Genomic DNA, 23,930 nt, shown 5'->3' on the forward strand with positions numbered 1-23,930 from the left:
TTTATCAACTTGTTGTTCTTTTATGAATCCCTGGTTTTGGTGTCATATTTAAGAAACCTTTGCCTAGCCCAAGGTCAAATATATTTCCTCTTAGGTTTTCTTCTGGAAGTTTTATAATTTTAAATTTTACATTTGACCTATGACAAATTTTGAGTTAATTTTGGTATGTGGTGAGATACATGGATCAGGTTTTGTTTGGTTTTGTTTTGTTTTTTTGAGATACAGTCTCACCCTGTCACCAGGCTGCAGTGCAGTGGCATGATCTTGACTCACTGCAACCTCTGCCTCCTGAGTTCAAGCGATTCTCCCTGCCTCAGCCTCCCAAGGACCGGGGAGTACAGGCATGTGCCACCATGCCCGGCTAATTTTTTTTTTTTTTTTTTTTTTTTTTGAGATAGAGTTTCACTCTTGTTGCCCAGGTTGGAGTGCAATGGCACGATCTTGGCTCACTGCAACCTCCGCCTCCTGGGTTCAAGCTATTCTCCTGCCTCAGCCTACCGAGTAGCTGGGATTACAGGCATGCACCACCATGCCTGACTAATTTTTATATTTTTAGTAGAGATGGGGTTTCACCACGTTGGCCAGGCTAGTCTGAAACTCCTGACCTCAGGTGATCTGCCCGCCTCGGCCTCCCAAAGTGCTGGGATTACAGGCGTAACTCATCGCACCTGGTGGGATCAGGTTTTTCATATGTGGATATCCAATTGTTCCGGCACTATTTGTTGAAAAGACTATCCTTTCTCCACTGAATTGCCTTTGCACCTTTGTAAAAAATTAGTTGCCTATGTACATGTGGGTCTATTTCTGGATTCTCTACTCTGTTCCATTGATCTGTTTATCTGTCTTTACCTCACACACATGCACTGATTAGTACTCTGCCTGATACTCAAGGCAGCCCTTTCTGCAGATCTGGGATTTGCCCTCTGAGCAGATGTCTCCTCTCCAGCACCCTGTCCTGCTGACTCTAGTCCCCTTGGTCTCTCCCTGGACTCTCAACTCCATCTCTTCCTTCCTGAAAGTCCCCCAGGCTCTGCCTCAGTTCTTTCTCCCTGTGCCACAGCCTGATAGCTCTCTAGGCAGTAAGCTGGGGGAAATTTTAGGGCTCAGCTCACTTGTTTTCTGTCTCTCGAGAATTTCTGTCCTTCATTGCCTGATGTCCGGTACCTAGAAACCGACGTTCCATATATCCTCTCCAGCTGCCTGAAAGTTTTGAAGGGGAAGGAAATACAGTCCCTGCTACTCCATCCTGGGCAAAGGCCTACAACTACAGAATTTAAAACTCTCTGTGTTAGTCTGTTCTCATGCTACCATAAAGAACTACCTGAGGCTGGGTAATTATGAAGAAAACAGGTTTAATTGACTCACAGTTCCACAGGCTACACAGGAAGCATGGCTGGGAGAGGCCTCAGGAAACATAACCATGGTGGTAGGTGAGGGGAAGCAACCACATCTTCACATGGCAGCGGGAGAGAGAGAGCAAAGGGGGAGGTGCTACACACTTTTAAGCAACCAGATCTCATGACAACTCACTCACTATCACGAGAACACCAAGGGGGGAAATCTGCCCCCACGATCCAATCACCTCCCACCAGGTCCCTCTCTCAACATTGGGAATTACAATTTGACATCAGATTTGGGTGGGGACACAGAGCCAAATCATATCCTTCGGTTCCAGCCTTACATTCTGAAGTGAATTAAGACTTCTGGCTGGTCTCCCTGCTCCATGCAGGCCTCACTTAAAGTTTGGACTGCCAGGATGCAGGAGGGCAGGAGCATGCCAGACAGAGCAAAGGGCCCGTGCAGGGCCTGGAGGTGAGGAACTGTAGCGCAGGTTGTGTTTGGGGACATGGGAGTAGGAAATAAAAAAGAAGAAAGTGAACTCAGGGGAGAGTGAGTCCCATAGCTGGAGGGGAGAAGAGGAAATGACAGAGGGGTGGGACTGGGTGAGGAGCTGAGAAGAGGCCAAGGGAGCCCCGGGAGTCACCCCAGGGCACAGGCTGGTGCAGGGAAATGCCAGGGCTGAACCCAGCTCTGCCTGACCCCAGAGCTCAAACTCTGAACCACTTACAACCCTGCCCATTCTGATAACCTGGCCAGAAAGGTAAAGCAGGCAAAGAGGAGTTCACACGGGACCCAGACCGAGGGGCCCTGCCCGAGGCTCACAGCCCCAGGTGGAACAGAAAAGGAGGACGGAATTGGGTTTTCCTGGCCCCAGAAGCGTCGCTTCCCTCCAGGAGGCTGATCGAGGCCCCTGCAGTATGAAGGGCTCAGCCTTGGCAGTCTCGCAGGAGCCCAGAGTTCCCACCCAGTCCCCACATGGTCCCAAGGGCTAGGGTGAAGGCAGTTCGTAGTGGACACTTTGCTGTGCCCTTGAAGATCCTGGGGGTGGAGAGAGGTGGGGCCCTACAGTGTGAAGCTGGGAGCTTGCTGGATGTGCAGATGCCTGGGCCCCTCCTGGAGATTTGGACTCACTGGGTATGGGCTGGGGCTGGGCCTTGGAGCTCCCAGACGAATCTGTTGCAACAGGTGACCTGGGGCTCCTCTTTGAGAGGCTTCGTTTCATGCAATAGGCATCTTTCCCCCAAAGAGCTGCTGGGAAGATGGATGGCCAATAGTCTCAATGCTCTGAGAATCCCAATCAGGGTCCCAGTGGGAGTCCAGGGCCTGGGGAGAGAACAACAAGCAGGTGGGGGAAGGGAGGCAGACGCAAGCTTGGTGAAGGGGGGATCTGTCGGCACCCCTTTAAAGTCCCCTGTGCTCTGGGCTCCTTCCCATCCCAGATCTTATCTCTGGGTGCCTGTCCCTGGATGGAGCTTCCCCAGGGCATCCCAGGACCCCCCGGGGAAGGAGGAGGGGGCAGATCAAAGGGCGGGCGCCCAGACAAGGGAACCTGAGATGCTGTCTTTGTCTGCATCCTGGAGAGGCCCCGGGGGAGACAGGATGGATGGGAGCCCTGGGCCAGAGGCTAGTGGGGTGGGGGGGTCAGTGGAGAAACCAAATCCTGGTGTATTCACTATGGACAAAAGGGAGGGGTTGGAGAGGGGGTCAGGCTCCTCTCACCAGCTGCTCTGGCTAGAGGCTTCCGGCAAGGTCTTGGTACATCTGGGTCAGGTTCTCTTCAGGGTCAGGAACGATCCAAAGGAGGTGGCGGTTTGGGGACCCAGATCCACTCATCAAGAACCCCTTTTAACTGATTCCAAGTTATTCACACTCAGGAGGGGGCCTAGGAGCAGAACTGGGGGTGAGGGTAGAGTAGAAAAATAGCCCACTCCCCAGATTCCCCATTCCCAGACACCCCCACCCCTCCGGGAAAGCAGAACAGCCACTTGGGTGTAACACCATCCCTAGGCTTGGGCTGCCTCACATCTGGAGCCCCAGCTGCTGCCGCCATGGAGGCTGTGAACTCTTCACCGCGGCCTGCCTGGTCACAACAACAGCAGAAGAGCCGAGGGCGGCAGCTGTCTGCTCGGGGCTGTCTGGCCACGGGCAGACGCCGGGGCTCTGGAGAGAGGTGGCGACAGTGGGAATCCGTGTTTCACCTGCCTCTATGGTAATTTGGGCCTTACAGTTGGAGTTAGAGTTGGGTATGTGTTTGGGATAGGATTAGCGTTATCCCAACTTTGGTCAGAATTCAAGGAGACCCAGAGACTGAGACCCCCAAACCTTGTGCCCCTCACAATACTCCAGGCGAGATGAGGTGGTGAGCTGAGTGGAAGTGGGGCTGGGTAAACCCAGGGCAGTTGGGAGTGTGAAGGCCCGAAATCATCCTCCTGTTCTCCAGGGCTCTCACATGCCGTGACTCTTCCCCCATCGCCTCTGAGGCTGGTTGTTCTAAATCCACCTGTACCTGTTGCTGTCTCTGTTACCACACATTCAGCAGCTTAAAACAACACACATTTACCACCTCACAGGTTTCACAGGCCAGGAGCCTGGGTGCAGGTTCTCTGCCCAGGGTCTCACAGTCCAGGTGTCGGCTGGGCTGCCTTTCTTCATGGGCCTCTTCCAAGGTCACACAGTTATTAGCAGCCTTCAGTTCCTGTGGCCCTGGGGCTGAGGTTCCGGTTTTCCAACCGGCAGCCAGCAGCTGCTCTCAGCTCCAGAGGCCACCCATAGTCCCTGCCACTGGCCCTCACCCAGGCCCTCTCAGTGCAGGGCAGGACACGTCTTCAAGGCCAGCAGGAGGCTCTCTCTGACCTCAGGGAGGGCCTCAGTCCCTCTTTTAAGAGCTTTCACTTGATTACATCAGGCCCACCCAAGATAATCTCCCTTTTGATAAATCAAAATCAACCAATTTGGGACCTTAATTACATCTGCAAAGCCCCTTCACCTTTGCCGTGTTCTGTTGACTGAAAGCAGGTTACCGATCCTGCCTGCGCCCGGGGGAGAGGATTCTGCAAGAGCATCACTCACTGGGGCACCTTAGGTTGCATCTGCCACCATCCCACCGAGGGTCTTTCTCACGTCACTACATCTCCTCCTTCTGCAGAGTTCTGCCACCTCAGTCTCCACGAGTCAGCGAGCCTGCCAATAGTCCAGGGAGTGGCGGGGGGGACCCTTTCTTTCTTCAATTTTGACTCCACAGAGGGCTGTGGACGGTGCACCAGGCATGCTGGGGGTGTGCAGGCCTGAGACCCCCTTCCTTATCGAGGAGGCTAACTCCACATAAATAAGCCACTTTAGATCCTTAGAGGAACCCAGGAAAGGGTCTAAGCAGAGGGGTACTTTGAGCCGGGGCTGGTGGCAGTTTGCAGGCAGCCAGGATGGGGGGTGGGGAGAGGAGAGGACAGCTCCAGCTAAGGGGCGGCTTAAGCAAAGTGGATTTGGGGAACAATGTGGCTGTTGACTGCAGGGCTTTAGGCAGACAGATCAGACTAGCAGGCGGGCAGCTGGGGGAGGGCTGGGAATGGCAGGCTGGGGGCAATGGGGAGCTACATATGCCTGTGGTAGGGGGACATGATAACATCTTGTCATGGATGCCTCCTGAGAATCCCGTTTCCTTCTCTATATTGAGCTCCCACTATGAGCCAGACACTGTGTTTGGGGCTGGGAATGCACTACTGAATCCGCGGAGAGGGGACCTCAGGGATTTTAGAGACGAGTCGGGACAGACAAACCAAGTCATCAATTACATCTGCAGTGCGAACTAGGAGAGGACGGGGTATTGTAAGAGCAAAGAACCAAGCATCTGACCTAGTCTGGCAAGTCCACAGAGGCCCGGATGGGAGGGGGTGTGACGGAAGGAGGCAGCCAAGTCGTGGTGGTGACCGATACATCACATTGCCCCACGAACCACGGCAGAGAAAACAGAAAGGGACAGGGGAGTGCCTCCTGGCCCTCACACAAGAAAATAAGGTCTGGAAACAACCTCCTTGTCCCTAATTCTTATCCTCTTTCAAAATAAAGGCCACCCACACTCCTGTGTCCCCAATTCCAACCTGGCACCTTCCCCCTGATTTCACCCACCATGAAGGAAAAGCCCCAGAATCCCAAACCCCTGCACAGGCTCAGAGGTGTGCGGCCAGCGAGAGGAGCATTGCCATGCATCTGCAGGCTGTGGGTGCTCCCCAGGGCGGGTCATCCCTCTGTGCCCACCTCAGCAGGCCCAGGGGCCCCCGCCCCACTGCCTCAGTGCTCTGCACACCCACCCCAGATGTTCTCACGCCCCATCGCCCCAGACACAGCCCCAGACAGCTGCACAGCTGGCCTCCTGGCTGATGGGACAGTAGGCCTGCCAACAGCCTGGGAAAGGAGGGCAAACAGGGGACACCTCAGACAAACAGATCTGCCGCCCTGAGCCAAAGCATACACGGGGCAGGGGCCTGAGCAAGCAGGCTGGCCAGGGGGTGGGCTTAACCCTTTCTCTTCCAGCATGGCCCCAGGGAGTCCCCTGTGAACTCATCACTGCTGTTCCCCTGCCTCCAGCCTCATGCTCCCCCTTCCTTGCTTCCTGAAGAACAGGTTCATCCATTCTCTCATTTTTACAGACATGAGTAAGACAGGCTTTGCCCCCAAGGTGCCAGGGTCTGGAAGTTCTTCCTGTTGTCTGACCTTGCCCCTACTCTGACTTGGTCACTGTGTCCATCTGCTGTGGCAGCTGCTGACTGCCCCCTTCTGGCCAGTGGCTCCTTCCCTGGGATCTCCAGTTCCCCTCAGCCTCCAGGCAGGCCAACAGGAAATGGGTCTAGGAATAGTAGGAGCAGGAGACATGGCTATTGCAGGGTCTGCAGGGAGCTCAAGCACCTCCATGTCCCAAGGGCGTTGCCTCTGCTCTGGAGGCAGCACAGAGCCATGGGTGCAGCCTGGTCACAGGTCCCCACCCACTAACCAAGCCCAGACAAGTCTCTGAGTCCCTGCTTCCCCATCTGCAGGATGGCAGTGAGCATAGGAGCCCCGCGCAGGCTACTCAGAGGACAAGAGGAGGCCATGCCGGCCACACAAGGCGACTGCTCGGCAGCTGCCTCTGGCTATCTTTATGACAGTAGCAGGTACTGAGCACGCTCTGGGGGCTACAACGTCTGAGCCATCTTGAACTCACACTGTTGTGCGCGAGGCAGACATTGAACCCATAGGCAAATCAGCAAAACATGATAATCCTAGATGTGACAAGTGACAGGAAGGAAACCAAAATGGGGATGAGCAGGAGCCTGGAGGCAGGAAGAGGGGGCAGCCACAGTCAGGGCTGGGGTGTAGATAGCAGCCGTTTGCCCATCTCTCAGGGTCTGGGTCCTGGTATGTGTTGGGAGACAGATTCAAAGGTGAATGGGCGCCAGGCCCTGCCCCAAGACCTCCCAGTCCTGACAGATGCTGAGACACGCGGGGTTGCAGGCACACACAGAAGGGGCCCTTCATCGCCAGGGCAGGCAGAGGGAGAGAGGGGCTCTGGGCTATTGGAGAGAAAGTAAGGCTAGGGTGTGGTAGGGCAGCTCTGTGAGGCCAGAGGTGACAGGCTATGAATGCCAAGCAAGGAGCTGGGGTGTTCTCCTGGGGCACTGGGGACCCACGGGAGGTTTGAGGCCAGGAAGTGATGTCTCAGATGTGGGTTTCCGGAGAGCCACTCTGGCAACTGTGAGAAGCAGGGGCTGCAAGGCTGGCCCTAGGGCATGGTGGGGGCCTGAAGCCCGGCGGCCCAGGAGCCCAGGTAGATGGGGCCAAGTTTGTGTTTAGGAGGAAAATGGATAGTTCCTGGTGACTGACTGCAGCTGCAGAGGGGAAAGAACTGGAGTCTCCCTGGGAGCATGACTGCGACCCGCTCCTCTCTCAATCCAATGTTTCGGTGAGCATCTGTGACAGGCCAGGCTCGTGCCATGCACGAGGGACAGCCATGAATAGGCCAGATGAGGAATCTCACAGAGCTCCCAGTCCGTGAGGGACAAGCGGGTGTTAAACACATTGCAACGGGAGTGATGACTTATGAATTCTTAAAGGAAGGGGCCAGGCCGTCTGCTGTGCACCTTGAGCTCCCTGAGGGCAGGCGCTGTCTCCCGCTCAGTGCCTGAGGTCGCAGCAGTATGCTCTCCGCAGGCTGGAGGCTCCCTCAGAGAGGGTCTGTCTCCTGCCAGGGCTGTGACTGTGCACCAGGTGTCAGGCCCTGCCTGCTCCCCATACCTCCTGAGGGGCCAGAACACAAGGGAACAGGCCATGTCATCCTGAAGCACTCACCAGCCGCTGATCTGAGCCCACAACTCCAGGGCAGCCAGGCCACCTGCTTTCTCTCAGAAGCACCTCTCAGGGATGTGGCCAGAGGACCTCTCCACATAAGGTCCCCACTGGGGCTCCGCCCTTGCTTCCACAGCTGCCCAGTCTCCCCACAGCCTGAGGCCCCTCCGGTGTGGAAGCCAGGGGTGGATGCTGAGTGGGGCTGGGGACTTCACGCTCACTTTCAGAGGGCCCGAGGGCAAGAACGGGAGGGCTGGCTGCAGAAAGTGTCCTTAGCTTCCGTCCTCAGTTCCTGTGGGCCTTTGTTCTACTGGCCTCAGTTTGCCCCAGAGGTGATGGATCTGGGGTGGTCATGGCAGTCCCTCTGGCCCTCAAAGTTGTTAGGGTTTGGTTTTGTTTTCTTTTTGAAATGGAGTGTCGCTCTGTCACCCAGGCTGGAGTGCAATGGTGCAATCTCAGCTCACTGTAACCTCCGCCTCCTGGGTTCGAGCAATTCTCTTGCCTCAACCTCCCAAGAAGCTGGAATTACAGGCATGCACCACCATGCCTGGCTAATTTTCGCATTTTTGTTTTTTGTTTTTTGAGACGGAGTTTTGCTCTTGTTGCCCAGGCTAGAGTGCAGTGGTGCGATCTCGGCTCACTGCAACCTCCACCTCCTGGGTTCAAGCGATTTTCCTGCCTCAGCCTCCTGAGTAGCTGGGATTACAGGCATGTGCCACCACGTCCGGCTAATTTTGTATTTTTAGTAGAGATGGGGTTTCTCCATGTCAGTCAGGCTGATCTTGAACTCCCGACCTCAGGTGATCCACCCACCTCGGCCTCCCAGAGTGCTGGGATTACAGGTGTAAGCCACCGTGCCAGGCCAATTTTTGCATTTTTAGTAGAGATGGGGTTTCTCCATGTCGGCCAGAATGGTCTCAAACTCCTGACCTCAAATGATCTGCCCACCTCGGCCTCCCAGAGTGCCGGTATTATAGGTGTGAGCCAATGCGCCCAATCTATTTGTTGTTTTTTTAACTTCAATAGTGACAATATATCTTGGGAAGTTGAAAGGTGAGAGCCCCATGAGGCAAAGGAGGGGAAATGCCACAGCACGAGAGATTTGAGGCTGACACCCAGGAGGACTTCCTAGAAGGAGGGTGTGAGCTGCTGGATGGGCCCTGTGTGGTTTCTTTCCAGGGCTCCATCTGGCTGGCCAGGAGGGATACACCTTTGCCCTCTGTAGCTGGACCACAGGGTTTTGTCCTGGGCTGCTCTGGGCTGAGTTCCCTTCCTGGCATGCGTGGAGTTTGACCTTTGGCCTTCGGTTAGGCCTAGGGCAAGGCTGTTTGTCTGTCCACTCACCCCAGATCATTAGGACTGTGTAGAACCCAGGATGGGCTCTGAGAGGGGCTGTCAGTCTGTCTGGTGGTCAGAGGCAGACCCGCCCCTGCCTTCAGGACAGTAGGGACAGTTGCCACCGTCAGGGAGTTCATATCCTATGGGGGATACCTGGCCCCAGCCAGTCAAAGGAAGGAGTCCCAGGCTCTGCCTCAGGGAGGAGACCTGTCACATGAAGAGAAACCCAGGAGTCAGGCAAACAGGAAGCCCCAGTTCTGGAGGCAGCTGGACCCCCAACCACGTGTGACTATGAAACTGATCAGAAGCTACGGGGAGCAGAGATGACCGCCCACCCAGGAGAAAGTGTATTATGTTGGGGGAGCAGGCCTGTCTGGACGCGTGCATAGGGGAAGACGGGTGGGTGGGAGAAAGTCCTGCTCGGGGCTGTGAGCATGTCCATGGGCAGGTGTTCCGTGCTCAGCCTGGAGGTTGGGTGTGCCTGTGTACATGGTCCTCAATGCCAGCAAACATGTTCCGTGTAGACACTCTGTGGAGGGTCTATGAGGGTGTGAGGTGTAGGCGTGTGCACTGCCCGTGCAGCACGCGTGCATGAGTCAGGATGTGTACTCCCAGGCAGAGGGACAGGCACTCGCCTGGGGTGGGGAGCCTGGGCACGGTCTTGGCCCGATGACGTCGTGCTGAGTGATCTCGGGTGCCCTGTGCGCAGGGAGGGAGTCAGAAGGCTGTGTGAGCCTCTCCAGCAACATGGGTCTGTGTTCTGAGCCCCAAGGAAAGCCCCAGGCGCCCTGCATGCCCATGGCAGGCCTCTGTCTACCCTTGATCCCTCACCCTGGCGCCCCAACAACTGGGCCTGACCAGTGAATGCTGGCTGAGCCAGCTGTCACTGTGACATCCATTCTCCGCGGTGGGGCCTGGGAGCCCTCACCCAGCTCCCCCAGCTCCTCCCACCTCCTCCCCTACCCCTGGCCCCACAGCTGGGAACTAGGCCCAGTGGCAGCTGGAAGCCTCCCCTGGGGTCTCATGGAGGACGTGGGGCCTTATGGGGTTTTCAGCCTTAACCTGTGAGCTAGAGGGAACCAAGGCAACAAGGAGCTCTGCTTCCAGCACTGCCAGAGCCCCTTTTTCCACAGCCCTGTCCCCAGAACTCCAGGAAGACTCCTGGGGTGACAGCCCAGGCCAAGGCCAGGAAGGAGAAGACTGCTTATTTGCATATCACTCCCATCTGATTTGCATGTGCCCTGCGGCTGGCCATTTCTAAGTAATGCTGGAATCCTGATTTCAGGATGCTGAGCCTTTCCTCACATCTGTTCTTGGGGCTTGCTTCTCTCCATCCCACCTTGACCCAGACACCACCTAAGGGACAGCCCCACACACACACACACACACACACACAGTTCAGTCCCTGCATATACCTGCATTTACAGACCTGTATTTGCATACATACACCTATGGCCCCTCCATGAGAGTCCTGGGTGCGTGGCCCTGTGCATGCATGCTCTGTGGGATATACACTGTTACACACACGTACACACTTGCACAGGCAGTTGCACAGACACCCATGGTTTTGTGTTTTCACACACACAATTCACCCACATTTCTTTACACTCCTCTACACCCTCCCAGAGCCTCCAGTGCATTCTGCACACTCCATTGATGCATAAGAACACACACCTTGGCCTCACACAGGGGCCCAGAGCCTGCACACGCTCCACACACCGGGCCTGGCTGCCAGTGAGGTGCTTTAAGCAGCAGACCCCTCCCAAACCCCAATCTGGGCAGGACTGGCAGCGGCTGTCCTGTGCGACTATTTCAGTGGCTCTATCACCAAGGGGTCTCTGGAATTCCCAAGTCAGAGGGACAGTCCTTTAGTGAGAGCTTTGTCTGTGCTGAAATGTGGCGCCTACCTGCATTTTCTGTCTTATCTCCATCATCCCTCCCAACCCCTCAAGTCCCCTGCCTTCATTAATCACCAAACACAGCTTCCTTGGGTCGCCCTGCCTTCTGCCTTTGTTCACCCTGTTCCCTACCAAGAACACCCCCCTGCCTTCCTCCACCATATACACTTGTGCCTCTTTGCCCTTGTCCATGCTCTTCCCTACTCCTAGGTTGGCTACCCTCCCTGTCCACCTGATGAACTCCTATGCATCCTTCAAATCCCACCTCAAATGTCACCTTGTGGGTGAACTCTCCTCCAGCTTTACCACACAGAAGGAATCATTCCTCACTCTGGGCATCCAGAGGCAGAACAGTGTGGTGGAGAGACAGGACTGGCCTGTCCAGATCTGGGCTGGTGGGCTGCAGTCCTCTGTGTGTAAGAAGGAGCCAGGGGACTTTTCTGGAAACTGCAATTCCATGGCAAGTGTCTTGGTTTCAATGGTATTTTGTGTTTATTGTTGGGGAAGGGCCCAGGCACAGGAGTCACACAGTGCTGCTTCCGCCTTCTCTGCTGGGCAAGTGTTGCAATCTCCCGGGGCCCGTTTCCCCGCCTGTACCATGGGCTCATGGTGGGGGATTATGAGGACCCAATTAAAATGTGAACCATTGTGACCTGAATTCTCATTACACCAAACAGTAAAGACTAATTTGGCTCAAAGGATTTTTGCTCGCTTCTCTATCTCCCTACTGGACTGGAAATTCCTTGAGGGCAAGGGCTATGTCTCTTTTATCTGAAACATGAGGATAAGAGGCCAGACCTTAGACTTATGATAAGGATTAGAGTTCATTCACAGGATGTGCTTAAAAGAGCTCCCTGGTACTCCCTCAGGGTTTGCTGGTATAATTACTATTACATACACTATCGTTTAATCCTGACATCAACCTTGGGTTGTTGGAGATACGGTTATCCCACTTCACAGGTGAGGAAAGCAAGGTTCAGAAGGGTTAGGGCCCTCTTTGCCAAGGTCACACAGTAAGCAAGGTTCAGAACCCAGATTTGAACCTGGATCTGGCAAAGGCTTAACCATGATGTCCTCATGTTGTCAGCAACTGATGACAGTGTGGACACCTGAGAAGGAGCTGCCCCTTGGCCCCATCCCCACGGTAAACAGGTTCATCTGTACCCAGGAACAGGAGGCCACAAGGGGAGGGGGAGACAGGAGGGTCTGGGGCCAAGGTCTTTCTCCACAAGGGCCCAGGGTGCTGGTCGTTCAGCGCCTCCCAACACTTCCACTCAGCATCCTGGCCCGGAGCACCTGGCTGGGGAGACCTTTCCACTCCACACACCACAGGAGAGTGAGCACCGCGTGACTCCTGGGAAGCCTGCCCTGGAATGCACTTCCGGGGAGCCCTACTCCCCCCCACCTTCCCACTACGGACCTCGAGCCAGCAGCCTAATGGGGGCCCTCAGTCCTGTGAGGACGGCTATGGGGACAGCGGAAGGCAAAAGAGGCAGGGCCACTTGGGTTTCCTGGGTGACATCTGGGCCACATCTGGGCCACAGCCAGGCCAGAGAGTGGTTCCTCCAAATCATACAGCAAGCCTGGGCCTGCCTGACCCCCTGAGTCAGTGAGATCCCCCTTTCCCTGACCCTGCTGGGGGCTTGGCTATCAGGTGGTGGGAGTCCCTGGATGTTCTGCTGTGGGCCTGGTCCCACCTGTGTGCCCAGTCCGCTTCAGGGAGGGTGTCTCCGATGGCCCGAATCCCAGGAGGGACAAACTAGGCATCTGAGAGGCAGTAGAGCTTCCTCTGATCTTGGGACCCAGCACACTGCCAGGAGCCTGCCAGCCTGGGAGGGCAGAGCCAGTGGGGCATGAAATAGGAAAGGAGGAGCTTTCTTGGAATGAAGCAAGACACCGGCGTGAGAGGCCTGCAGCTTGGGGCTGATCCCGCCTTTAGATGTCCCCGCTGGGGCCCAGCCAGCTCTGGGTGTGGGTAGAATTACGGGGAGGAGCGGGGATGTAGGGATTTAGGGGTGTGGGGAGGGTGAGGCCTAGAAAAGCCTGCGATGGAGGTTGCCGTGCACAGGGAAGGGCTGTCCAGGGATGTTCTAGCCTTGGGGTCCCCCGCCCTGGGCATGCTCCAGGAGGCCAGCCACCTTCTCAGCCCCCTTCCCACTGCCAGGTTTCTTGGGGATAATCTGGTAGAAGCCTCCCAATTCAGCTTCTCCCACCTGCCCGCCGAGACCCAAGGCTCCCATCCCAGCTCTTCTCCACTCCCAAGAAGAGAGGGAGGAGGGCTGTGCTGGGGGCTGAGGACGGCGGGATTTCCTGGGGTTTATTAATTTGGGCAGGGAACCACTAGGACGCCTGGGAAAGTGGCTAACACCCCTCTCCTGGCTTCTTCAACGCCAGCTCCCCTTCAGCTCTGGAAGCAGCCATGTCGCTTCTAGCTGCAGTGAGAGAGATTCGAGCTGGACACCAAGACCTGGCATCAGGGGTAACGACTGCGTGGCGCAAGGAGAGCTCCCTCCCCTGCCCAGAGACACACCCGGCTGTGAAATTGCCCAGAGGCAAGGGCATGGAAGGAATGACTTCCTGGGCAGGTACAGATCTCACCGGCCGGGCTCTGAGAAGCGGACACTCGAGTCCTGTGGGCACTCTGGCGTGAACAGGGCTGCGCGGAGAAGGACACATGGACGAGGAGGTAGCGGATGCCTGGGGCCCACCCAGGGCCTGGACTGCAGGGCCCGCTCTGCCACGCGCCGAGCCGGCTCGGGTGCGGCGGTGCCACAGCGCCCTCTCTTGGCCGGAGGCGGAGGCCGCCTGTTCAGAGCCTCTGATGGAAGTGGGGACTGGGGTTGCCTGCAAGACAGGCCGGTGCTCCAGCGTCCCGCCCGCAGTCAGCGGCCACGGAGGCGGCCATCCCACCGGGAGAACCTTGGAGACTCCCGTGCCAAGCCCTGTTCTTTTGCTGGGAAACTTGAAGCCAAGAGAAGAGAGAGGACCGGCGCACCCAGGGGCTGGGCCAGGGACTGGACTGTGGGGCTATGCAGGTCCCAGTAGTGGAAGCATGAGATGTCCCAGGACTCCCTAGTCACCCCCACGAGTCACCTCAAACCCACATCCAGCCGACTGCACAAGCACAGCTTCTAGACAGTGCCCACGTCTGCCCCTTCCTTCCACCCAGACTGCAGGCCCCTCAATCGGTAACAATTCTAGAGCCTCCCCGTCTCCCCAGCACCCTCTACTCCCACACACCCTCCAGCCCTCTTTGCCCCACTCCATCCGCAGCCTCAGGAGACTCCCTGTGCTCCCCCATACACCAACCATTTCCCGCTTAAAGCCTCTGCTGCTTTCTTCTTTTGTCCCCAGGAAGAGAAAACCTTATTTCTTTTCCTTTTTGATTAACTTTACTGGATCTTCTTTTTAATTACAAACCGTAGTACTCCCTGTTCTTTGTAACAGCTTAAACAAACCAGAGGTATCTAAAGAAAAAGTTGACAATCTCTTTCCCTTTCCAGTCCCCCTTCGCCAGTCACTAATGTGGCTGAAGGAGTGTTGTTCTGCCTTGGGTTTCTCTCAGGACCTTCGTTAAACAAGTAAGAAGGATTGAGACCTACTATGTGTTGGGCTCTGGGCTAAGCCTGGCTACAAGAGCCAACAAGTCAGCAGCCATGGAGCCCAATGCCCTGATGGGGTCTCAATTCTAGTGGGGGGGAGGAGAATCTTTCAAATGGTGATGAATTCTTGGGGAGAAAGGATGGTGGGGTGATGGGTGATGGACTGGAAGTCATGTGACCGGGAGCAGAAGTAAAATGCCATTTTCCACCTGCGCAGGTGGGATTGCCAGGGAAGGGCTCTCTGAGGAGGGACATTTGAGTGGAGCTCCAATAGAGGGCACTGTAGGCCACCACAAGGAACTTGAACGTTATTCTGAGGGCATCGAAAAGCCACTGAGGGAAGGGAGGGGACCTGATGTGATGTGCGCTGCCCAAGGACCCCTCGGGTGTCCACTGAGTGGAGAACAGATTGAGAGTGGGACAGTGTAGCTGGCAGGAAACAAATTAGATAGACAGGTAGATAATGGATAGATAAATCAGTAGATAACTGATAGATCAAGAGATATGTTGATCAATAGATAATAAATGGTTGATAATTGATTGAACTATAGATAATCGATAGCTATAGATAGATAAGGATTGACCTATAAAATAGATATTCCTTCTATGTATTTATTTATTTTGAGACAGGGTCTGACTCTGATGCCCAGGCTGGAGTACAGTGGCATGATCACAGCTCACTGCAGCCTCAAGCTCCTGGGATCAAGCGATCCTCCCATCTCAGCCTCCTGAGTACCTAGGACTGCAGGCACGCACCACCATGCCCAGAAAATTTTTAAAAAATTTTTTTGTAGAGATAAGGTTTCACCATGTTACCTAGGCTGGTCTCAAACTCCTGGGCTCAATCCATCACCCTTCCTCAGCTTCCCAAAGTGCTGGGATTACAGGTTTGAGCCACCAAGCTCAGCCTTCTTTTTAAGTAAAAATGGGCCCAATGGCACAAATTGCCCTGCTCCTGCCCCTTTTCCTTCTGGTACTTCCAAGTCAAAACACGCTCATCCACTCCAAGGGGGCAGCAATTCACCCTCTTGGCAGCCCCACAGCTGCCACAACCCTGGCTATTCATCAACCTTTTGATTTTTCGAATCCACGGGGTTACAAACACACACACACACACACACACACGCCAATTTGAGCAACAAAAATGTATTGGATTATCACTTAAAGCATACAATAAATACTCATTAGTCCACACTGATATGTGTAAATGATTGAATAAATTAATAAGTGGGAGCCAGGCACGGTGACTCACGCCTGTAATCTCAGCACTTTGGGAAGCTGAGGTGGGCAGATCACTTGAGGTCAGGAGTTCAAGACCAGACTGGTCAACATGGTGAAACCCCATCTCTACTAAAAATACAAAAATTAGCTGGGCATGGTGGCGGACTCCTGTAATCCCAGCTACTCAGGAGGCTGAGGCAGGAGAATCGCTTGAACCTGGGAGGCGGAGGTTGCAGTGAGCCGAGATCATGCCACTGCGCTCTAGCCTGGGTGACAGACCGAGACTCCATGTCAAAAAAGCAATTAATAAGTGGGAGAGAAGAGACAAATCTCTCATGCTGGATTCCAAATAAATTATGTAGCGACTTCGCCTTAAAAGAGGGGGAACATTACTCCCCACTGTGGGGTGCACATCAAGACTTCCTTCTAAATAGCACTGTATGGAGAGTAACTCTGCAGTGGAGACACTGACCAAGATAACACCAGCCAGGGGATCAAGGTCAACACCAACAGTTCTGTGGCTCCTTGATGTGATGAGAGAAATGGCACTTTACCTGTGTGGTCTTCCTCTCAAAAACCCACAGCCCCAACTATGAGAAAAACATCAGACAAACTCCAGCAGAGCAGTACCCTACAATATCCTTGACCAGTACTCCTCAAACTGTAAAGGTCATCAAAAACAAAGAAGGTCTGAGAAATGGCCTCAGCTGAGAGAAGCCTCAGGGAAAATGACAACTAGAAGTCATGAGGCATTTGGCAATGATGGATCCTGCAACAGAAAAAAGGACACTAGGCAAAAACTAAGGCATTTTAATTAACTATGGACTTGAGTTAATAAGCATATACAAACATCAGTTCACTGATTGTAACATGTATCATACTAAGGTAAGTTGTTGATAATGGGGAAACAGAGTTGGGAGGTACCGATGGGAACTCTCTGTACCATCTGCTCAACTTTTTTCCATAAGTGTAAAACAACTCTAAAAAATTGTCCATTAATTTTTAAAATGCACATTTCATTGCTGTTTTATTTTTATTTTTTATTTTTTTGCAAGACAGTGTCTCACTCTCTCACCCAGGCTGGAGTGCAGTGACACAATCTCGTTTCACCGCAACCTCCACCTCCCAGGCTCAAGGGATTCATTCTCCTGCCTCAGACTCCCAAGTAGATGGGATTACTGGCACCTGCCACCATGCCAGGCTAATTTTTGTATTTTTAGTAGAGAAGGGATTTCACCATGTTGACCAGGCTGGTCTCGAACTCCTGACCTTAGGTGATCCACCCGCCTTGGCCTCCCAAAGTGCTAGGATTACAGGCGGGAGCTGTCGCACCTAGCCTCATCGTTTTTTTAAGTGGTATTTCCCTGACTCCTACCGAGGCTGAATCTCTTTTCGCATAGACGAGTACACCTTGCTTTATTTCGTTTCACTTTATTGTGCTTCACAAATATCGTATTTTTTACAAATTGAAGGTTTGAGACAACCCCACATTGAGCTAGTCTATTGGCACCATTTTTCCAACAGCATGTACTTACTTTGTGTCTCTTTATCACATTTTGGTAACTCTTGCAATATTTAAAACTTTTTCACTATTATTTTATTTATTTATTTATTTATTTGTTTGTTTATTTATTTATTTATTTATTTATGTTTTTGAGACAGAGTCTCACTCTGTCACCCAGGCTGGAGTTCAGTGGCATGATCTTGGCTCACTGCACCCTCTGCCTCCCGGGTTCAAGTGATTCTCCTGCCTCCGCCTCCTGAGTAGCTGGGATTACAGGTGCAAGCCACCACGCCCGGTTCATTTTTGTATTTTTAGTAGAGACAGGGTTTCCTCATGTTGGCCAGGCTGGTCTCGAACTCTTGACCTCAAGTGATTCACCCACCTCAGCCTCCCAAAGTGCTGGGATTACAGACATGAACCACCGCATCTAGCCTCACTATTATTATATCTGTTATGATGATCTGTGATTGGTGACCTTTAATGTTATTATTATAATTGTTTTGGGGTGCCATAAGCCATGCCCATATAAGATGGTAAACTTAAATGATCAAAGTTATGTGTGTTCTGACTGCTCCAACTGGCCATCCTCACATCTCTCTCCCTCTCCTTGGGCCTTCCTATTCCTTTAGACACATTATTAAGATTAGGCCAATTTATAACCCTCTATTCAAGTGAAAGAAAGACATATCTCTCAATTTAAATCAAAAGCTAGGAATGATTAAACTTAGTGAGGAAGGCATGTTGAAGGCCAAGATAGGCTGAAAGTTAGGCCTCTTGCACCAGCCAAGTTGCAAATGCAACTTGGAGAACCTCAAGGGAAAGCTCTTGAAGGAAATTAAAAGTGCTACTCCAGTGAACCCACAGAGGATAAGAAAGTGAAACAGCAAATCAATGTTGTATCTCATTGCTGAGGTGGAGAAAGTTTGAGTGGTCTGGATAGAAGATCAAATCAGCCACAACATTCCCTTAAGCCAAAGCCTAATCCAGACCCAGGCTCTAACTCTTTCAGTTCTGTGAAGGCTGAGAGGTGAAGAAGCTGCAGAAGAAAAGTTGGAAGCTAGCAGAGGTGGGTTCATGAGGTTTAAGGAAGGAACACATCTCCAGAACAAAAAAAGTGCAAGATGAAGCAGCAAGTTCTGATGTAGAAGCTGTAGCAAGTTACCCGGATGTAGCTAAATAACTGATGAAAGCGGCTACACTCAACAACAGACTTTCAGTGTAGATGAAACAGCCTTCTATTGGAAGAAGATGCCATCCAGGACTTTCATAGCTAAGAAGAAAACTTAATGCCTGGCTTCAAATTTTAAACAACAGGCTGACTCTCTTGTTAGGGGCTAATGCAGCTGGTGACATGAAGTTGAACACAGTGTTCATTTATCATTCTGGAAATCCCAGGGCCCTTAAGAATTCTGCCAAATCGACTCTGCTTGTGCTCTAGAAATGGAACAAAGCCTGGCTAACAGCACAGATGTTTGCAGCATGGTTTACTGAATATTTTAAGCCCACTGTTGAGACCCACCACTCAAAACAAAAAGATTCCTTTCAAAATATTATTGTTAATTGACAATGCACCTGATCACCCAAGAGCTCTGACAGAGATGTGCAAATGTTGTTGTCATGCCTCACGCAGCATCCATTCTGCAGTCCATGGATCAAGGAGTAATGTCAACTTTCAAGGCTTATTAAGAATTTCATTTCAGGCCAGGCGCAGTGGCTCACGCCTGTAATCCCAGCACTTTGGGAGGCTGAGGTGGGTGGATCACAAGAGGTCAGGAGTTCGAGACCAGCCTGACCAACATGGAGAAACCCTGTCTCTACTAAAAATGCAAAATTAGCCGGGTGTGGTGGTGCATGCCTGTAGTCTCAGCTACTCGGGAGGCTGAGGCAGGAGAATCGCTTGAACCTGGGAGGTGGAGGTTGTGGTGAGCCGAGATCACACCATTGCACTCCAGCCTGAGCAACAAGAGCAAAAAAATCTCCGTCTCAAAAAAAAAAAAAAAAAAAAAAGAATCCAATTTCATAAAGCCGTAGCTGCCTTAGGTAGTAATTCCTCTCATGGATCTGGGCAAAGTAAATTGAAAACCTTCTGAGCCAGGCATAGTGGTTCATGCCTATAATTCCAACACCTTGGGAGGCTGAGGCAGGAGGACTGCTTGAGGTCAGGAGTTTGAGACCAGTGTGGGCAACATAGCAAAACCTTGTTTCTACCAAAAAAAAAAAAAAATTAGCCAGGCATGATGGCTTGAGCCTGTATTCTCAGCTACCTGGATGCTGAGATGAGAGGATCATCTGAACCAGAAGATTGAGGCCACAGTGAGCTATGGTCATGCCACTGTACTCCAGCCACGGCAACGGAATAAGACCTTGTCTCAAAAAAAGAAGAAAAAGGCCAGGCACGGTGGCTCACACCTGTAATCCTAGCACTTTGGGAGGCTGAGGCAGGCAGATCACCTGAGGTCAGGAGCTCCAGACCAGCCTGGCCAACATGGTGAAACCCCGTCTCTATTAAAAATACAAATATTCACCGGGTGTGGTGGCATGTGCCTGTGGTCCCAGCTACTCGAGAGGCTGGGGCAGGAGAATCGCTTGAACCTGGGAGGCAGAGGTTGCAGTGAGCCGAGATTGCACCATTGCACTCCAGTCTGGGCAACAGAGTGAGACTGTCTCAAAAAGGGAAAAAAAAAAAAAAAAAAAAAAAAAAAGAAGAAGAAAAAGAAAAAAGGAAAAAAGAAAAAGAAGAAAAAACCTCCTGGAGAGGATTCACCATTCTAGATGCCCTTAAGAACATTCATGATTTGGCCGGGCGCGGTGGTTCACGCCTATAATCCCAGCACTTTGAGAGGCCGAGGCAGGCAGATCACCTGAGGCCAGGAGTTCAAGACAGTCTGGCAGCTGGTGAAACCCCGTCTCCACTAAAAATACAAAAATTAGCTGGGTGTGGTGGCAGGCGCCTGTAATCCCAGCTACTCAGGAGGCTGAGGCAGGAGAATTGCTTGAACTCAGGAGGTAGAGGTTGCAGTGAGCCGAGATCGCACCACTGCACTCCAGCCTGGGAGACAAGAGCGAGACTTCGTCCACCGCCCTCCCCACCCCGCGCCAAAAAAAAAGAACATTCATGATTCATGGGAAGAGGTCAAACTATCAACATTAACAGGAGTTTAGAAGAGGTTGATTTCAACCCTTGTGGATGACTTTAAAGGTTTCAAGACCAGTGGAGGAAGTAACTGCAGATTTGGTGGAAATAGCAAGAGAACTAGAAGCAGACCCTGAAGATGTGACTGAATTGCTGCAATCTCATAATAACATCGGATGAGTAAGGAATTGCTTCTCATGGATGAGCAAAAAAAGTGGTTTATTGAGATGGAATCTATTCCTCCTCAAGAGGCTCTGAACATTGTTGAAATAACAACAAAGGACTTAGAAAATTCCATAAACTTAGTTGATAAAGTAGTGGCAGAATTTGAGAGGACTGACTGCAATTTTGAAAGAAGTTCTACTATGGGTAAAATGCTATGAAATGCTATAGAGAAATAGTTTCATGAATGGAAGAGTCAGTCAATGCAATCTCCACCCTACAAAGGCCTCCACAACTTCATTGTTGTCTGGTGTTAAGAAATTGCAACCAGGCATGGTGGCTCATGCCTATAATCCCAGAACTTTGAGAGGCCAAGGTGGGCAGATCACCTGAGGTCAGGAATTCGAGACCAGCCTGGCCAATATGGCAAAACCCTGTCTTTACTAAAAATACAAAAATTAGCCAGGCGTGGTGGTGCACACCTGTAATCCCAGCTATTTGGCAGGCTGGGGCAAGAGAACTGCTTGAACCCAAGAGGCAGAGGTTGCAGTGAGCCAAGATCACGCCACTGCACTCTAGCCTGGGTGACAGAGCCAGACTCCATCTCAAAAAAAAAAAAAGAAAGAAAGAAAGAAAGAAAAGAAAAAATTGCAACCAGGGGCAGTGTCTCATGCCTATAATCCCAGCGCTTTGAGAGGCCAAGGCAAAAGGATTGCAACAACTTACCAGGAGTTCGAGACCATTCTGTACAACATGGTGAAACTCGGTCTCTACAGAAAAAGATACAGAAAATTCCATCTTGGTTAACATGGTAAAACCCCGTCTCTACTAAAAATACAAAAAATTAGCCGGGCATGGTGGCGGGCACCTGTAGTCCCAGCTACTCAGGAGGCTGAGGCAGAAGAATGGCGTGAACCCAGGAGGCAGAGCTTGCAGTGAGCCGAGATTGCACCACTGCACTCCAGCCTGGGTAACAGACTGAGACTCCATAAAAAAAAAAAAAAAAAAAAAAAAAAAATTACCCAGGCGTGGTGGCATGCACCTGTAGTCCCAGCTACTAGGGAGACTGAGGCAGGAGGATGGCTTGAGCCTGGGAGGTTGAGGCTGCAGTTAGTCATGATCATGCCACTGCACTCCAGCTTGGGTGACAAAGTGAGACCCTCTTTCAAAAAAAAAATTGAAATTGCTACCGTCACCCCAGTCTTCAGCAATCACCACCCTGATCAGTCAGCAGACATCGACATCGAGGGGAGACTCTCCACCAGCAAAAACAGTGCGACTCTCTGAAGGCTCAGATGATAGTTCGCATATTTTAGCACTATAGTACTCTGTAATTAAGCTAGGTACATTTTTAGACATATGCCATTGCACACTTAATAGACTACAGTGTGGTGTAAACATAACTTTTATATGCACTGTGAAACCAAAATATCCGTGTGACTCACTTTATTATGATATTCACTTTATTGCTGTGGTCTGGAACTGAACCTGCAGTATCTCCAAGGTATGCTTGTATATTCTTCTGTAACTGTTTGTTCATATCTCTACTTTCAATTTTTTTTTGTCTTTTAAAAACGATTTATAGTTTTTTTCATAGAAAGGATACTAATCCTGGCCGGGCACGATAGCTCACACCTGTAATCCCAGCACTTTGGTGGCTGAGGTGGGCGGATCACCTGAGGTCAAGAGGTGATCCTGACCAGCCTGGCAAACATGGCGAAACCCCATCTCTACTAAAAATACAAAAATTAGCCGGGTGTGGTGGCAGGTGCCTGTAGTCCCAGCTACTCAGGAGGCTGAGGCAGGAGAATCGCTTGAACCCAGGAGGTGGAGGTTGCAGTGAGCCGAGATCCCGCCACCGCACTCTAGCCCAGGCGACAGAGTGACTCGGTCTAAAAAAAAAAAAAGAAAGAAAAAGGAAGATATTAATCCTTTGTCTGTTACACACATGGCAAATATTACTTTGGTCTATATTTTTTTACCTCTTTATTTTGTTTACAGGACCTTATGTCACTCAGAAATAATTTTTTCATAATCAAATCTCTCACCGCTTCTCTTTTTGGTGGCTTCTTAGTTTCCTGTCTTACTTAAAAATAACTTCCTCACCCACAAGGGAAAAGAATTAGTCTTCTAAATTTTCTTCTAATATTTTTAGTTACTTCTAATATATTTAGATTTTTACTTTAAATCTTTAGTCCATCTAGGATCTATTTTGTAGGTGTTATCAGATGGGAGGGGGGATTTGACTTTATTTTCTCCCAGATGGATCACTGATATGGCAGCATCATTTATTAAATAAACTGACTTTTGCCCTAAATTGGCATTTCCCCTTGAACAGATAATAAATTTCCATATAGATCCTTGGATCTGCTTCCAGGAGACCATCTTCCCCAGTTCTCCATGAGGTCATCAACATCCAGCTCAAAAGTCCACACCCACCTTCTTAAAGGCTGCTCCTACCTCCCCCAGTCCTCCCATCTGAAATCAACATTTTCCCCACGTGTACTCTCATAGAACTCATTCGTTGCACACACATTTACTGAGCTCCCCCTGGGTGTCAGGTGCTGGACTAGAGATGACTGTCCCTGTCTTCTAGGAGTTCAAGCCGGGGGCGGGAGGAAAGCGGGGAACTGAGTACAATGATGCTTGAGGACAGGTGACTGGGGTTACAGTGGTGGGAGGGGTGTCAATTCCATTTCAGAAAAGCTTCCAGGAGGAAGTGATATCTGAGCTCGGTTAAGCCTCAAATGGTGAGTAGGTGTTTGCCAGACAGCCAAGAAGGAAAGGGGGGGTCAGGTGGAGGGAACAGTGTGTACAAAGGCACAGAAAGCCTGCTGCGTTCGGGGAGCTGCAAATGGTTCAGAGGCCACCGTGAAGGGAGGACAGAGGAAGGGAAAGTGTAAAGGCGCTGGCGGGTGAGCAGGCCTGAGCGCCCTGGCGTAGGCGTGCTGACGGGTTTGGACTCTCTCCTGAGAGGCAGTATGTTGCGATGAGGATGCCAGTACTCCTTCCTCCACACCAGCATTCCACCTGTGCTCGCATGTACTTAGTGCTTTTCTTTCAATCAACTACTTTTCTTTCCTCAAAATAAATGTATTTTAAAGGAACACTTTGTATCATTCCCATAAATGAGAAACCAGTATCCCTTGCCAGAAACAAAATAGAAGAAAAGCCTTTAAAAAGAAACATATTTCTATTAAAATTTAAAATGTTCATTTGTACTATTTTAAAACAGAGACAGGACTCTCCCAGTCAATGCATGCCTACCTCATTTCAGGAAACGCTGGCATGGGAAAACCATGGGTGCCTGCATCCAGGCTGCCTGGGTTCAAACCCCAGCTCTGAGGAGCACTCACAAGGGGTCCTTGGGGAAGTCACCTCCTTTTCCTATGCCTCAGTTCTCTCATCTGTCAAAC

The 23,930-nt window shown here is 51.6% G+C and overlaps 1 long non-coding RNA gene across 1 annotated transcript; it reads right to left on the bottom strand.

Moving 5' to 3' along the window:
- Positions 1-1,335: 1,335 nt before the first annotated feature.
- Positions 1,336-13,640, bottom strand: LOC119622204 (uncharacterized). The gene is made up of 3 exons (XR_005238873.2): positions 13,491-13,640; positions 3,061-3,223; positions 1,336-2,664 (listed from the first exon to the last, which is right to left on the bottom strand). It is a non-coding gene; the product is annotated as an uncharacterized lncRNA (long non-coding RNA).
- Positions 13,641-23,930: the final 10,290 nt, after the last annotated feature.

Source organism: Chlorocebus sabaeus, chromosome 16 (genome assembly GCF_047675955.1).
Source record: "Chlorocebus sabaeus isolate Y175 chromosome 16, mChlSab1.0.hap1, whole genome shotgun sequence".
Lineage (NCBI taxonomy): Eukaryota > Metazoa > Chordata > Mammalia > Primates > Cercopithecidae > Chlorocebus > Chlorocebus sabaeus.